We start from the raw sequence: 16,938 nt of genomic DNA, 5'->3' as shown, positions 1-16,938 counted from the left end.
TTTTTTAAAAATTAGTACAAGTTAGTGAATGCCTAGCTAGTGCATTTCAAGAGTCAGAACTTCTGATAGCCCCACAATGTTGGTTTATTCTGTCTGACAGTTTCCTGCAAGTCTTTCCCACATAGAAATAATGACAAGAATTACAAACTGCAGCATAAACCAAATTAGTGGATGAACAGTCAAAATGATGGGCAAATGTAACTTTATAATCATTGTGTACAAAAGTGTAGCATTTCCCTTTGAAAATAAACTTGCAACAAACACATTTGCCACACTCAAACATGCCAGGTGGGTCAGTAATGTTTCTAACAGAATTTAACATCAGCGCTGAGTCTCTGTTCTCAAGTGAATTTCTAATTGTTTTAGTCTTTTTATATGCAAACAATGGAGAATCCCCTAACAAGTTAGACAAATTCTGTGAACTAGTAACAAAGTTCCAGTTGTGAGAGATGACATCCCTGATACGTTTCATATCCCTGCAAATAGGTATCGGGAAACTCAATGTCCTGTCTGAAAAAGCAGCAGTATTATATTGTTTAGGTGTAAAACCACAATGAAGAATGGGCTGAAATTTACTGTGTCTGTCTCTAGCCACTTCCTGAGCCATGCTATGCACAGGAACCTTAGGGTAATGTTTTTGCAAAGACACATTACACAGACAGTCCATCTCAGCATAAAAAGTAGTATCCATGCTAACCAGTCTGGAGAGTCTAATGAATTGACCCCTTAACACATTCTTTTTCATGTGGAAGGGGTGTTGGCTGGTAAAATCTAAAAAGTTGTTACGATAGGTTTCCTTTCTGAAAATGTTAGAGACTATGCTCCTGCTGGTGACATCAGTAGAATTAGAAGCATCAAGAAAGGAAAGAGTGTTACCAGAACCTGATTTAACAAATTTCAAAAAATAACTAATACTGTCACCCATGGCTAGTAAGAAGTCTTCCAGTCCTTGAGCAGGGCCCACCTATGCAAAAAAGATGTCATCAGTATAATGGTGGTATAAGTGGGTGTGCTGGAACCCTGGTAAATTAACAAGAGTGTCTACTTCCCAGGCAGCAGGCACAAGATTGGCATAGGATGGAGCCATTTTCAAACCCATGGCTATCCCTTTAATTTGCTGATACATTTTGCCATTGAAATGGAAAAAATTATTGGACAATACTATTTCTATTACAGCACTTAAAGACATAATCCTGGTATGTCAAAAATTTGCATAATTTATTATAAAGGTTAAGCTTCCCTTGTTATGGTCTATTCTAGCAGTGGCTAGGAAAATAATAACCAGAAATTGGATTTCAGATACACCTCCTTCGTTCAATGAATTTAAAAATGTTATGAATATAGTGTGCCATATGGAAATAAACACAATTAGGTCAAGAACAGTCAGAAAAACATCTTATTATATTGTATGGGATAATTTACAAAATTTGTTAAAAAAATCCTAATTTCAATAGCATGGTATTTTAGTTTAATTAATTGATCTGATTGTAGTAGATGTCTTTGTAAATACTTTAGTTGTTTTGTTGAATGTTATAATCATATCTATTTTTAATTACTTGTATAAAATTGTTATGATATTTCTCTTGTATGTTAAAACAATAAACCTGTTTTGAAAAAAAAAATTTGCATAATTTCTAAGGTATTTTTCACACTTTCAACCCTTCCTGATTTGGAATATTAGTATACACGGACACAACATCTAGTGTAACAAGACAGCAGTTATTAATGTCTAAATTTGCTTTAAATATCTCATTTAAAAAGCCCAAAGAATCTTGAATATAAAACTATGTTTTTTTTTCACTATGGGGTTTAACACACTGTCAATGTATTCTGAAATACGTTCAGTTTTTGTGCATTTATTTGAAATAATGATTCTGAATGGGGGTGCTGAGCATTTTTATGAATTTTGGGGATGCCAAAACATTTTCCCAAATGTGGACTAAATACCTGTAAGCATTGTAATTCCTCTAATGTGATGAATCGGTCACTCTCCAGAGATAGCAGTAATGAATCAATTTTATCAAACTGTTGTTCAACATACTCAATAGAAACCATTTTGTAGTATTCATTATCAGTTAAATCCACTTCTATTCTTAGTACATATTCAGCTTGTTCCATTAGTACTACCCCTGTCAGCTCGCATTATTCTTAATGACTTGTCAGTAGAAAGGGATCTGAGTGCAAGAGACTCCTTATGTGACAAATTAAACTATTTGTCTGTAGTCACGTTATTGCACACTTTTCTGATACCCTTTTCACACACATTAAGGAAAGTAGACAGTGTGCTGTTTAGAACTGGGTTAAACAAGCTCTTTTTCTTATCTCTACAGATTCAGCATTATTATTTACTGTTGTTTGAGAATCAGACAGTTCATCTTCAGAGTCATTGTCAGCAAAATAACTCGAGGTTTAGCTTTCTCAAGAACAAATGTAAATCAAGAAGAACTTCAGCCACAGAGGCTCTTTGCGCTGGTATGTAAGTAAAACCTCTGTTTAACAGGGTTAAATGTTCTGCAGACAAGGATCTGGATGTCAGATTAAACACTGCATTGTCATTCACATTTTGCAAAGCTATATGGGAGGTATTAACAGAAGCAGACTGCTCTGCAACTGTATTATGTACATTACTTATGCTACTTAGTGCATATTCCTGGCATAACTGCATGTTGTCATAGGGCTCCCCAAATTTCGATATCTCCAGTTGACCCCTTCCTCGACTGCCCCCTCTCACAGCACCTTTCCCTATCCCTCCTCTCTAAGGAGAGAAAGCCATTCTGTCTGAAGATAAACTGCCCTGAGGTAAAAAAGGCTGTTGATTAACATTAAGATTTTGAACATCTGTAGTGCTGTTACTATAAACACCTGGGCGGGGTGGGGGTGGAGGTGCAGGGGACACAGGAGCTTCTCTGTAATTAACAGGAGCTGTCGCAGTAGAGTGTAAAAAAGCAGGTCTCCTTTGAACATACTGTAAGGGTCTTCCTGAGGTGGATAAGACAGGATAAGCAGTTTGTGAACTGTATTGCCTCAAATCCCTCTGCAGCTTATTCTTTTTAGTCTGAATAATTTCAGATACATGCCTTGAGACCTTGTGAGCAATACTGTCAAATAGGGGTCTGCATAAATTAAATTCTGGATGAGATAAAACTTCTTCAGGCAGACTAGAAATGCCTCCTTTCAGTTCTTTAAGTTTGATGATGTTATGCTTTATGAGAATTTTAATTGTTTGTATCCCCATATCATTAAATAAGTCAGTCAATTCCAAATATAATGGAGAGTCTGCTGTAGTTCTATTTGGATACTTAAACACGTGCATTCCCTGTGGCATAATATAATGAAAAATACAGACTTCCAAGTACATGTTGTCATAAGTTATATTTTTATATACCATAAGAAGCCTTTCCAGTTTGTAAATTAAAGACTTACAGTTCTGCTGTCCTTGTAGACCATCTGGATGCTCAGCCTGATGGTTCTGTGATAGGGTTAATTATGAGTCTCCTGTAAATGGATTAGATAAATTATCCAAACTCAATAAATGCAGCTAAGAGTCCGCTTGAGCATCTGTATGTAATGCACTAGTGAAAGAGTTTTGTGAAGAATCCTGAGACGAATCCTGTAAAGAATCTTGTGTAGACATAGGCACTTCTCTTCTTCTATCAGTAAAAACACCCCTTCTTGCTTCACCAATGTGAACATTTAGAAACTGGTGACATCTGTTCAGTAGCATTTGGTTTCTGTCATTAGACTCCGATAAGGAGTCTATCAGGTCCATGAAATTTCGTAGAATAGTGTGTGCAGAAACATTAAAACTAGACTGGCCATCCATGTCCTGTTCTGTGTTGTTGTTATTTTCAATCATAGTTCCTAAGCTGGAAGAATACTAATGCCAATAAGACCAAAACGAAGAAAGAACTTTACACTGGCAAAAAGACTTCTACAGCTATATGAAAAAACAACACCAGAACCAGTAATTGAGCACACTTTTGTTCTTTTAATATGTAAGATCTTCTTCAGAAATAAGAAGGTACAAAGAAAATCAGTAAATATATACTACATGTCATATGGCAATAAAGCAGTAAAACAGTTAACGGCCAATGAAATAACCCTATCCTTCTTTAAATATGCACATATCATTGTATGGTAATGAAGTGACCTGAAAAATCATGTACAATATACAGCATACAGCAAACTAGTGAAAAGTGAGTTTGTTATGTGAGCTCAGGTAAGCCATTTCAAAGCACATTTTAAATTGATATTATCATTCAAACCAAGTGCTGAATCCGCTCCCAGATTGCATTTTGTTGACTGTGTTATGTTGCTAGTATGGATCCCATGACATTCCCTTCAGTGGCACTATGGGTGAGGCACGGGCCTTTGCCAGAGGCCTGTAGGCCATGTGAGACTGCAGGCCATCTGTAGCAAGGCAGTGCATTCGGTCACTCATATGTTCCTAGGCTGCTGGGCAGTGGCTCCCCCTAGGTTGAAAATGGTGAGGCAGGTGTTACTCATAATCACTTTCTGTTCATATTGATCCATCACTCTGGGTGACAGCAGGATGCTGCTTACAGCAAGGGACATACCCACTTGGGACACATATTCAGCAAGCTGCATCATGTCTGCCTTTCTATAGTCAATGAAGTACTTCTCACATCATTTCCACCACCATGGATCAGGCTAGTGTGATACCTGTACCTCACATGGGGTTACAAGTGCATGTGTGATATGGCAGTTTATGGCACCTGCCAAACAAGTAATCGTGACTTTCTCCTTATCCTGCCTTGTGTGTTGCACATCTGTGTTTCTCACAGTGGAGTCTTCTATGAGTAATATGATGTGTGTATGGTGAAGACTTAGTGTTTGCAGGACCCTGGTGTGTGGTGTATGCATGGTCTGTGGTGTGTAGGTTTGGGATGTTTTCATATGTTTTTGCCTCTGAGGTGTCCTTTACTTGGGGTTTGATTTGTTGTGGAGCTCCACTTATGTCGGTGTGTGTTGCGTATTTGCAGGTGATGCTTACTGACTTCATACACTAAAGGATGCCTATGTTACTGCAAAATCTGCTCTGATGTGCACATTTTCCATTTGCTGTCCATTGGTTCCCCTCCCCCTTCTGTGTGTTTCTTTAACCTTCTGTAGTCCGGTCACAGGCTTTGCCTACAGTGACTACTGTTATGTATTTGTAATTCTGGTGTGAACATGGTAGATGCCATAACATCACACACAAGGTTATGGACTACACACCTCTGAGCATACCTATTTGGCAGGTTGTACATCATTGCACCACTACATCTGCTGGAGTCCTCAGACAGTTTGTGTTACTATGTTAGTATGCGGCTACACGTTGGCCTAGCTGTTAAACTGTCACTGAGTCTAACATCAGGACAGGCCCACATATGACAGTCAGATGAAGGCCCACACATGGGGACAGGGTGTTGATACTGTTCTGCCATACATAGACAGTTGGGGGACCAGTATGTTACTTGCTTGCTTTCTGTAATGGCTGTGACATCTGCTTCTCCACTGTTTGCCATTGATGTTTCGACATGACCTTTTCTTGTTTTGCAATTACTTTGCAGGTGAATGCAATCTTAGGACAAGCGGAACAGCTATACAAAGGATACTTGTGATCCTTCTGTGACAACCTTCCATTCCAGGGGTATGGCTGTTGGCCAGTGACATGTTGTCAGTGCTGACACAGTGAGGTGGCAGCCTTTTCTGACCTGCCAGTACATTGACCTTCAAGTACCTGCTGTGCTAATAGGCACCATACCTCTCTACGTATGAGAGCCAGACATCTGGACAAAGCCATAAGTAATTGGGTGACAAAGACCTAAATGTAGGGACCATTTTAACTATTGGCCTTACAAACCTAGAAGAGTGATGCAATAACAGATGTTGCATTAGCATGCATTTTCTATAGGGTGTGAGGTCTGAGACAGTACAATCCATCATTATTTTCTGACTTTAGACTTTTGTGTTTGCCAGTGATTTGCCGCACAACCACTATTTCATGACAGAGACACCACAAATATGATGCAAACCTCTGTACATTCTGCAAAAGGTCTGTACAGTTGGGAGGTATGGTTGGCACTGTGTAGGTTACTCCGTGTGCACTGTTCATATGTGTGGCCCCCTGTCCATGACCTGTCCAGCTTGGCGGCAGTAATGGATACTGACATCTGGACAGTGTGTACAAATCCTACCATAGGGGTGGCTGACATGCAAAATAGTTGGCATTGCGATTCTTGGAACATGGCCCTGTCTACCACAGTACTTTACCTAGGCCACTAAGTCACAAGAGCCAGGAGTAAGTGCTGGCCACATCCTGACAGTATTTCCCACAAATATACATAGATCATTGACCCCTGCAAATTTTGTACATGCAACAAGTTATCCTGTTGATTGGGACAGCCCTGGCAATGTATGCTCTGCTGCTATTACCCTACAAACCTACATGTTACTGCATTTCTATGGGAATATGGGTGTGGGGGGCACATCTGTCAACGGTACACATTTGCACGTACTGTGCTGATATTGGCTTTACATTTTGGTTTCATTTAGCATAGTATTGTGCCCTGTCTTGGTGAACAGAGGCATATCATTACAGGTCACAGGTTAGATTGTAATGGCATACAATTGAGTTTCAGACATCTTACCATTCAGAGCCTAACTGCAACTGGAAGGCCTGCTGTGATATCACTGTGTAAGTCTGTAGGGTGGTATTCTATCATTGTTGCCATTTCTGGGCCTTTGCCAGACATTCTTTTATGGTTTTCTACAGCTGACTTGCTGGGTGAGTCTGAGGGTGAGTATGGGATCCCCACATTGACATCCATGCATGTGACCTATGCTCCTCCCTTAGCTGGCTCCCCACATATACTGCAGTGGGATTTGTCACCTTGGATAATACTGCATAGTGTGGGGAAGCCAGTATTGGTCAGACATTTCCTGGTATCCCATGTAGCTGTCAGTTGTCTGCTGCTACCCCAGTAGGCCATGCCATTCCCATGTATGCATGCAGCTATACCATAGATATGCTACCAGAACACACTACTCCATTCATTTATTGTTTAGAAGACTGACTTACCTTGTGCCTGTGGCAGTTGTGGGGACGGTGGGTGAGGGCTGACTCTGTCAGATGCATGCAGTGCACTGCCTATACAGGATAACCTACAGGTAGTGTGACATGTGTGTCATCCATTTTACTGTGTGTGCGAGTTAGAGAGAGGTGTCAGTCCCTGGGTCCCTACAGTGTCAGTGTGTGTGCTATGCATTGCCTCTTTGCCAAGGCCTGGGCATGCCTCCATCTGCCTACAGGAGCAGGTTCAGGGGCTTCCTCCCTTGAGTCCCTCTGTACCTGTGGGGACCATGGCAATGGTGGGGCAGCTGTGTGACCCTTCCCCATGCTGTTCCTGCTGCAGCTGTTTCTGCAGGATCATATTGCATAGCATTGCACATACTATGAACATGTGTGCACATGTGGCTGGAGAGCACTGCAAAGCTCCACCAGATATGTCAAGGCAGCAGAACCGTGACTTGAGCATCCCAAACACATGCTCTATAATCATCTTGGTTTGTGCGTGTGCCTCATTATGGCATTCTTGAGTGTGTGTGTGTGTGTGTGTGTGTGTGTGTGTGTGTGTGTGTGTGTGTGTGTGTGTGTGTGTGTGTGTGTGTGTGTGTGTGTGTGTGTGTGTGTCACTGTGTGTCTGTGTATATTTCTGATGAGTGTCATCATCCACAGCTCCATTGCATAGCCAGCATCTCCCACCAGATGGCCATATGGTATGTCCCCACTGGCAAATGCCTGGTACAGCTGTGACGAATGCCAGATGTGGGAGTCATGATAGCTTCCAGGGCAGCCACCACACACATTCATGATAATGCTCTGGGCATTGCACATGACCTGGCAGTTGATGGAGGGGAAGCCCTTGTGGTTTATGTAGACCCTACCCTGTTCACTGAGTGGGGCTTTGATGTGGATGTGCATGCAGTCTATCGCACCCAGTACCTCTGGGTATTCTGCTGCATGGTGGAAGAGATGCATATTGCTGGTACTCTCCTCACGGGTGTTAGGGAAGTAAATGTACTCACCAGCATGTAGTAGCATGGCATCCAGGAACTGGTGGAGTACCCTGGATGCAGATGCCTGTGAGAACCCCATCATATCCACAGTAGATCTTTGGAAAGTACCTGTAACTAGCATTCTTAAGGCTACACATACCTTGGTATACACTGGGATGGGTTCCCCTCTGTTGGCTCTGGGTCTGAGTTGAGGCAGGCACAGCTCAATGATTTGCTGAAGTATGTCTCTGTCCACCCTGTAGCACTCTACTATCTCCCTTTTAAGCCTCGAGGTGTGCCACGCAGACCTAGTGCTCAAATGTAAACAGTCTTGCTATTTTGGGGGGTGTTTGTTTGTTTGTTTTGGGGGGTGTTTTATGGGGTTTTTTTTAGACCTGGTGCACACTGCAGAAACCTGTTTAGCTAAAGCAGAAATGGCCCTCCCCTGGACATGAACACGCTTTTCATTTCATGGAGTAAGTCAATACAGCCGGAGACACACCCCTTTGCTTAGCTTTGCTTAGCTAAGCTCCACTTTGAGCCATGAAGCTCCAATGTGTCTACACCAAGCATGACACACCCCCTTTTCATGTTAGCTGCTTCTCCTGTTTATACCACTGCCTTACATGGTTAGGTGCAGTTTGGCACTTGTCTCCTTTTTGTGATTCAGTAAATTTCCCCTCATTAGCATACCCCACTGCCTTAGTCCCTAGTTACAGCACTACACCAGAGCCTTTCCCCTTAGCAACCACTGTTCCCTGCTATTGATTTGATTCTGCATTCCATAGACTATAATGGCAAAATGCAGATTTCACTTAAATTTGTCTTTTCAGATATTTTTTTTTTTTATTTTCAGCATGAGCTTGTTTGCGCGCAGCTGCCCTTTGCTTAAACATCTGAGATCGGCCAAAAAAAACTTTTATTTTTATAATTTTTGCAACACTTTTAATGCCAATGGCCATATATTTAGCCACTGGCATGCCTAAGGATTATAATTAATGCTTTACTTTGAGCTATCATGCCTCCGTTTTTTTTTTTTTTGCAGAAATGTATTCGGCTAGTAGCCGAATACATTTCTGAAAGCTACACTATTCTGCCAAAGATACCTGCCTGCTTACTGGATCCCTAATTGACCTCATTTGCATGTTTTTCACCAGCGAATGAGATCATTAGCATAATCCAGTCGTGTCTGTGGCAGAATAGCGCAAGCAGGCTTGTGCACGTCCTCAGGCTTGTTTACTGGATCTCTCGGCGATTCCATGCAGGAGCTGCTACACTATTCTTGCATGGAATAAAAGCTTTATTGAATCCCAGGGAATGTTTTATTTTAAGATTTTATATCTTATATTTTTTAAGCAATGAGACTGTTCAGCAGATGTGTAACAGTTTGTCAACATTTGCAAAGTCAATGTTTTATGGTTGACTTTGTTAACATCAAAGTTTGGGTATTTTGATAAATTTCAGTGTATATCTATCAGTCTATTTGATATATATATATATATATATATATATATATATATATATATATATATATATATATATATATATATATATATATATATATATATATATATATATATATATATATATATGTGTGTGTGTGTGTATTGGCCTTGTTAGCAGCTTCTACAGTACCATGGGAATGTAAATATGGAATGCAGTGATTGTATTTTTCCAAGTACAGCTTCTTTATAGGGCCAGAAGGTAAGTTGTCTTAATCTTGATTTATATCATGCCAACTTCCTGTCATTCCCTATATGCATCTGTTGCTCTTATAGTGTTATCATCTTCAAACTGTAATGCAAGATGCCTTTAACTATAGACAGTTGAGTTCAAAACAATCAACTTTTACTTAATCCCCAAAATTTAAGCCTCTGTTATTCTGCCCAAGGCTACATACCCATGGAAAACATAGCTTTAAAATCGTATCATTAAACAATACTGAAATTGAAGTCATCTCACACATCAAACTTACCGGAGTGATAATAATCACATTACTAAATAATAGCAAATAAATCAGAAACTGTTGTACAGAGCCAGAAAATTCTTAACTAATTCCAACAGAGTTTCTCTGGTTGCATTTATCTCTTACCTGCACTTCTATATGATTCATTAGTTATCACTATCTCCATGCCTCTATTATACACAAGCTTGAACAATGTTATAATAAAGTGGTTAGATTTGCAGCAAATAAACATAATAGAACCCAGCACTCTTCAGCTCTAAAACTTTAAACAGACTAAAACTTCCCCACTATCTATCTTATACTCAGTTGCTGTCAATTAAAAAAAAAAAATAAGTCTGTCTCCTCACCCTGCTGTTAGCACTATCGTTCAACACCATCTGCCTAACAAAAACCTATTGCCCTCTGGCAAACAACTCCTAGACATCCATGAACCTCAAAGATCAACTTATCTGAGTCTGTAGCTAAAACATGGAATAGACTTCCTACATTTCTCAGGTCAATACCTAACCATAATATTTTCAAGTCTCTTCTGGCGGAATTTATCTTTAATTCTTGGCTCGGATCTTCATCTTCACCATCCAAATTCCATTGAAACATAATTACTTGTCTATTAACTTCTTTACCCTAATAACATGCTTCCTCTATTATATTAACCTAACTTATTCTGTCTGTATTTGTATAATTACTTGCACAGCTTTTTATCTCTGCGATATTACATTTTTATCATTATAATTTATGTCTGTCCTACTGTTATATCAATTCATATATATGTCTTTTTGTGGAGCTTTTCTCCCCAAGCCTCTGCTGAAAATTTACATTTGTGTCAAGTCAGGTATTCCCTATAAGCAAATGTCAAATAAATAAATAAAAATTCTTTGAATTCTAAGTATGCAAACATGCCTTTATTTTAAAGAATTAGGAGTGCTCAGAATGCTCAGAAATCACAATTAATTTTATCATATATGGTCTTATAATCCACACCCCTGAAGCATGTCTACATTTTCTTTTGGAGATATTGGGTACATCTTTCTTGTGTCGTAGAACATATTTGTTTATACAGGTTTTCATTACTGAATTTTCTCATGCATGAAATGGTGAACTATGTTGTCATGGGATTATAAATGGAACATGGATGAAAAGATTGGTGTGTATTATTACTGAAGTTTCCTGCATGTATCCAAAATATGGTCATCTGTGAATTGTCAGATTCAGTAGGTAATTCAATATATAGCTGCATTACTAGTGTCCTAATAGCATCTGTTTTTTTCTGTTCAGCATGTGTTTCTTATCATTTCAGTACATCTGAAAATATTGTCTAGCTTTTGTGAATTAGAATGAGCAAAATCATAACTGATATGCTTGTGGAGTAGGAAATGTACCACAGAAGAGAAACAATGAACCTCTAAGGACTCCTGCTATCTTTGTCTACAGTACATTAAAGTAAGCAACTTTACCTTACCCTGTGGTCCAAAAGATTACACCTTGATTTCTATTATACACTTTACAGTTCAGATACACAATACATGTGTCACATTCAAAATACGCGGTAATTAGTACTTAATGTATGAAGTCACAATAACACTTAAGATAAAAGATGTACAACTGATACATGTAAACAGGCTGTAGTTTATTAGTTATTCCCTTTATTTTAAATAAACATATATCATTCTTTCGCATGCTGTAAGCTGGCACATGAAATATATGTTCAGCAGCAACTCACCCTGCGTTCCCCGTACTGGTCATTCTTCCATCCTCTGCTATTGTTCTAGTTGCATCATGCACCTAAAATCCAAATGGCTTCGATTTAAGCTTACTCAACCTTTGAACTCTGTTGTTCCAGTTCCCTAGGGAATGCAGTATCTATCTGTGGGTATGTGTACGCATGTGAGCGAGTGGACATGCGTGTGTGTGTGTGTGTGTGTGTGTGTGTGTGTGTGTGTTTGCAGATTTAAAGAGAGAGAGAGAGAGAGAGATGGAAATGAGAGAGCGACAGAGAGAGAGAGAAAAAAAATGATTGCTCTGCTTAGACAAAATCTCACAAAGGGTTATACTATTTCTGAATTACTGGATGTCATGACATAGTCTATGATTCCATAACCAGTCAATGAAAAGAATATGATAACCAAAGCAAAGCAGTGTTTTTCTTAACTAGAGGCCTAGTCTTTTCAATAATCTTAATTGTATTTTGAAAATTTTGCATGAGTATCAACATTTTATCCCTGGAATGATACTAGTTTCTTACAGGTGCTGACTTGTTTCAGAGTGAACTTATACTCACATTGTTCTTGTTAGTGGCTCAATTTCACTCACTGTCTGGCCCATTAAGTGCCGTTATTTTGCTGCTGTAAAGCAATCTCCTTTCTACTTAGTTCAAATCTTAAAAATTGCATCACTTGTGATGTGTTTCACATGAAACAGAGCTACTTTAAAGATTAAAATCAAGAATAATTCAACATGATATCCTTAAGAATTTAAGTGCTGTATCAAAACTGAGCACATCAAATTAATTCAATTAAATTAAAAAAGAAAATAAAATTCATGGAAATAGACTGCACAGCTTAATGCAGCATGTAACTCAGAGATGATGGCACTGTAAAACATGCCTTTCCGATGTATTCATATTTTGAAATATGCAACTGTTGGAAGTAGAAAATTAAAAACTAGACCACTCCATATACTGGCCATTTGATTGCATCTGAAAGCATGAGAGAAAAAAGGATTTATTTTTAGTAATTTCAAAATGAAAAGTTAGCAAGGTTGTTGTAACGACAACCAGTCTTCTTTAGTAATACTAAACTGGAAAGCAATTTATATGCATCATAAAATTCACAAGGCTGGTTGGATGTACACAAAAAGCTTTTTTAAAGCAGTTATGTACTGAGGTCTACTTCGAAATTTATTGTAATTGTATGCTCTATGTGCTAATGCAGAATTCTCTTAATGAATCATTTATAGCAAGGTCCTATCTATATCTCATCTGAGATTAAAATATAGCTTCACTGCCTTACAAATTCCACACTGTTCGTGACAGATGAACCACTTCAGTTTGTCCTTGCTCCCTGCTCAGCAAACTGACATAAATATGTTTAACATAGCTCACTATGGAGTTTTAAAATGCATCATAAAGTACAGCCAGCCCTACTGAAATTAAATATGAACTTCTTAAAAGGGTGTTTAAGTAATGTGGCAAAAAAGTAGCATATTCCTCTAAAAATCCCCTCCTGATTCAGTAATATTTCCACACATGAAGCCTTCTAGGCAAATGTGCCTAGACAAAACCCTATGGATTTCATACTGAACATCTTCAAATAAAAGGTACATTTCTGTGAGGCACAGTTTAAAATTCAACAGGCAAAAACACTGTATTGTCACTGGGATGTTATTTCATCTACATACTCAAGCTGAGTGATATGAAAAACAAGAAAAGGTGACTGAACCATAGTCACATGGGACAAGATAGCAGTTGCTGAATAGAAATAATGGAACCATATTTGTAGATCATGCTTCAGTAAGAATTCAGATTTAGCTATGCCTGCTATTGTCCTATCCTTTGCTAAATGCAGGTTAAATGTAATTACATTTTATTGTCATTCAGTTTAATATATATCTATGGGTAATCTTTTCAGAATTATCAAACTTATCTCTAGAGACAACTGTAATTTATCTTGTTGTTAGGTGTACTAAGAACATTATAAGACTACAGTACATACTGAACTGTATCTGAATACCATTTCAGCTTGTTTTATAGACTCTTGTAGCAAGATTTCCCTTCAGGTTTGACTAGTTGCTTTTTGCTCAAATCTGAATGTTCAATCTCTGTCTCCTTGTTGTTGTTTACTCACTGTTTTAGTGATTTACGTAGGCTTTAATTTTCAAGTCAGCATCTACTATGTGCTGGCAATAATTCAGTGATCATACTTTCTCTGAGATGGATCAGTGCCAAAGTTAACATATTTATGTCAGGCAGTGTGGGGGATACAGGCCCCTTGCTACAGTTTGCATGTGTGTAACTTCAGGAATGCTTATTCATGTGTGAATATTAAAGATATCTACACAAGAGAATAGTTTAATACAAGGGAATATCTTCATGGACTTTTGACAGAGCAGTGGAGATCTGAATTCTGTGAATTCAGATATCATAGAGGAGACTTGTAACACCTAATCATCTATTGCCACTAATGGGAAGTACTTTGTTTCCTTACTCATCCAATAACTCAGTGGTACCATATTTATTTTATTTTATTTTTATTTATTTTACATTTGTTGACCGGGCTAGTCTAATTGGATATATGTCCATTTTCAATAGAGGCCCGAGGAGAAAAGCTCTGAGAAAGAAACAGTTAATACAAAATGCAGAAAGATACCTATACAGGTACCTAGCTTAGTCCTGCCTGGAAGTGCCCGTTTATGAGCAGGATGGCAGTGCACCATGCATATTAACAGAGTGCTCTGCACAAACTCCTAGGCTTACATGGAGCGTGTACGAGTGCAGGGGGCATGTCTGAGAGCAGAGCTGTCAGAATAAACACACCCCTGCAATGTAGAAAAGCAGAAGGTGTTAAGAAATGAGTGAGATCACTCATAGGTGTCCTCATATCCCCACCATCAGCCCCCCATGTGTACAACAGCAACAGTACATAAAAATCAAATGAAGAAACCCCTTTATTTTTGTTTTAAAAATCAGAGTACAGCAAACCGTAGGTGCACGGGTGTGCCCATCGCTTTGCTATGGTTAAAGCAGCTTAAAAGGCTGAAGAGGATAACAAGGAAGACATATGCAAATTAAACAACACAGCAATAGTGTAGTGGGCTGAGCATTCGCCTCATGAGCAGGCATTCCCGGTTTGAGTCCCCCTGTAGCACAGTCTATTTTACATGGCAAAGTATGTTATAACCAATATTTATGTTACAAAACCCAAGAAAGAACATATATGTATGAACTGGAGTATTGCTGGAAATGCAGATGTGAAGTGTCAGTGTCATAATGAATAAGGCACTAGTAAGCAGGTTTAAGCACAAATAAACAGTAGTATGCATATGTAAGCACTAGTAAGAATGTTTAAAGTGCATTTGCGTGGGGTTAAGCATTGCCTACACGGATTAAGCAAAGTAGAAGCTAACTGAGTGTAAGAAACTGTAACCGGAAGCAAGTACTGCTTAGCTCCGTGCAAACCCAATTACAACTGTTTTAAAGTGCCTTAACCACTCTGTATCTAACGGCCCGTGTTCTGCCCAGCAACAAAATAAACAGCCTCTGCAAGGCTCAAACCCAGGATCCTGCATACCATAGACAAAGTGATTTACCACTTAACCATTCCAGATTCAAATAAGTCTGATGTTTTCAGAAACATAACCTCCAGTCCAGGGATGCAACAGTACAGAGAATGTATACCAACATCTAGATGCATGTGTGTGTAAATATGTTAATATCTAAACAGATACAACATATCTATATATGTGTGTGTGTATATATATATATATATATATATATATATATATATATATATATATATATATATAAAAATATACACATATATATTAATATATATGAACATATATGCATGCAGATGCCTACATCAACACATTGTGTCTACATATACACAGCAGGTTACATATGTGTATGCAGATATATATCTACGTAGGTATATACGGACATAATTTATGTATATATATATATATATATATATATATATATATATATAAATATATATATATGTATATATATATATATATATATATATATATATATATATATATATATATATATATATATATATATATATATATATATATATATATATAGGTATATATGGCCATACATCTGTAGATAGCAATGGCAGATTAACAAAAACACATATGTCCACATGCATCATTAATGGGGATGAGAGGCCCCACACACTATACGTCTTGTACGAATAGGCATCCCACCCTCACAGCCAAACATGTCTGCCCTGCAATACACTACCAGGTGTTGCTGATCCCATAACCAGGACTTGACACAACATGGGCACAATATGTTAACATACTACATCCCACCTGTATGGTGTCAGGCTGGTATTGGTAACATATCATGCAGTACAGTCTGCCCCCTATTAGAAATGCAAAATGTGGAAACCATCAACATCCCCAGGATACAGATACACAGACACAGATATGCAGATGCAGATATACATATATGTATATGTATATATACATATGTAGAAGGTGCACACAATATGGAACAGCCACTATTCCTACAATTAACACCTGAACAACTGGACACTGTATGGGCCACCCATACAAATGACATTCGCTTCCTGCAACATTTACCCATAGAGACGTCATAGGAAAAATCACCACCCACAGGTTTGCAGAAATGGAAAACCTTTAATTGTGTACTATTACACTTCTATATGCCATGTCATACAGCTGTTCAGACACTGACATCCATATAAACAGAGTAATGCAACTGTGAAACAGTTATACTAATACAGTAGTCTGGAAAGGTTCACAACTGTTGCTGTCCAGGCCTAGCCCTTCAAATTGTACAATAGTGAGGACGGACTGGGCCTCAGGATACCAAACAATCAACAGTATGTAATGCAGGTGTATAGTTCAGCAGCCTCTATCTACACTCTGTACAAAATCACTAGGTGGTAAGGACGTCATGTGACCAAATGGGTTGTAACTGTTACATAGCAAGGCATAACTGACACCATCACAAGCACACTGACAAATAGAACAGTCTGTATGGCAGCAGGCAGTAGGCTTTCATTAACCCAGTTTATGTAAGTAATGTAAATATAGGTGAAGTATACAGTACTGTACATCCAGATACCTTAAGGCAGCTCACCCCTGATACCCCCGCATTTTTTAACAGCCTAGGTAATTTATGGTGCCCCCCTGACTCAATAATACAGGGCCATATTTCA

The sequence above is a fragment of the Protopterus annectens genome, chromosome 5.part1 (assembly GCF_019279795.1).
Source record: "Protopterus annectens isolate FY-2018-M chromosome 5.part1, PAN1.0, whole genome shotgun sequence".
NCBI classification, from domain to species: domain Eukaryota; kingdom Metazoa; phylum Chordata; order Ceratodontiformes; family Protopteridae; genus Protopterus; species Protopterus annectens.
Note: the sequence above shows the minus strand (reverse complement) of the source record.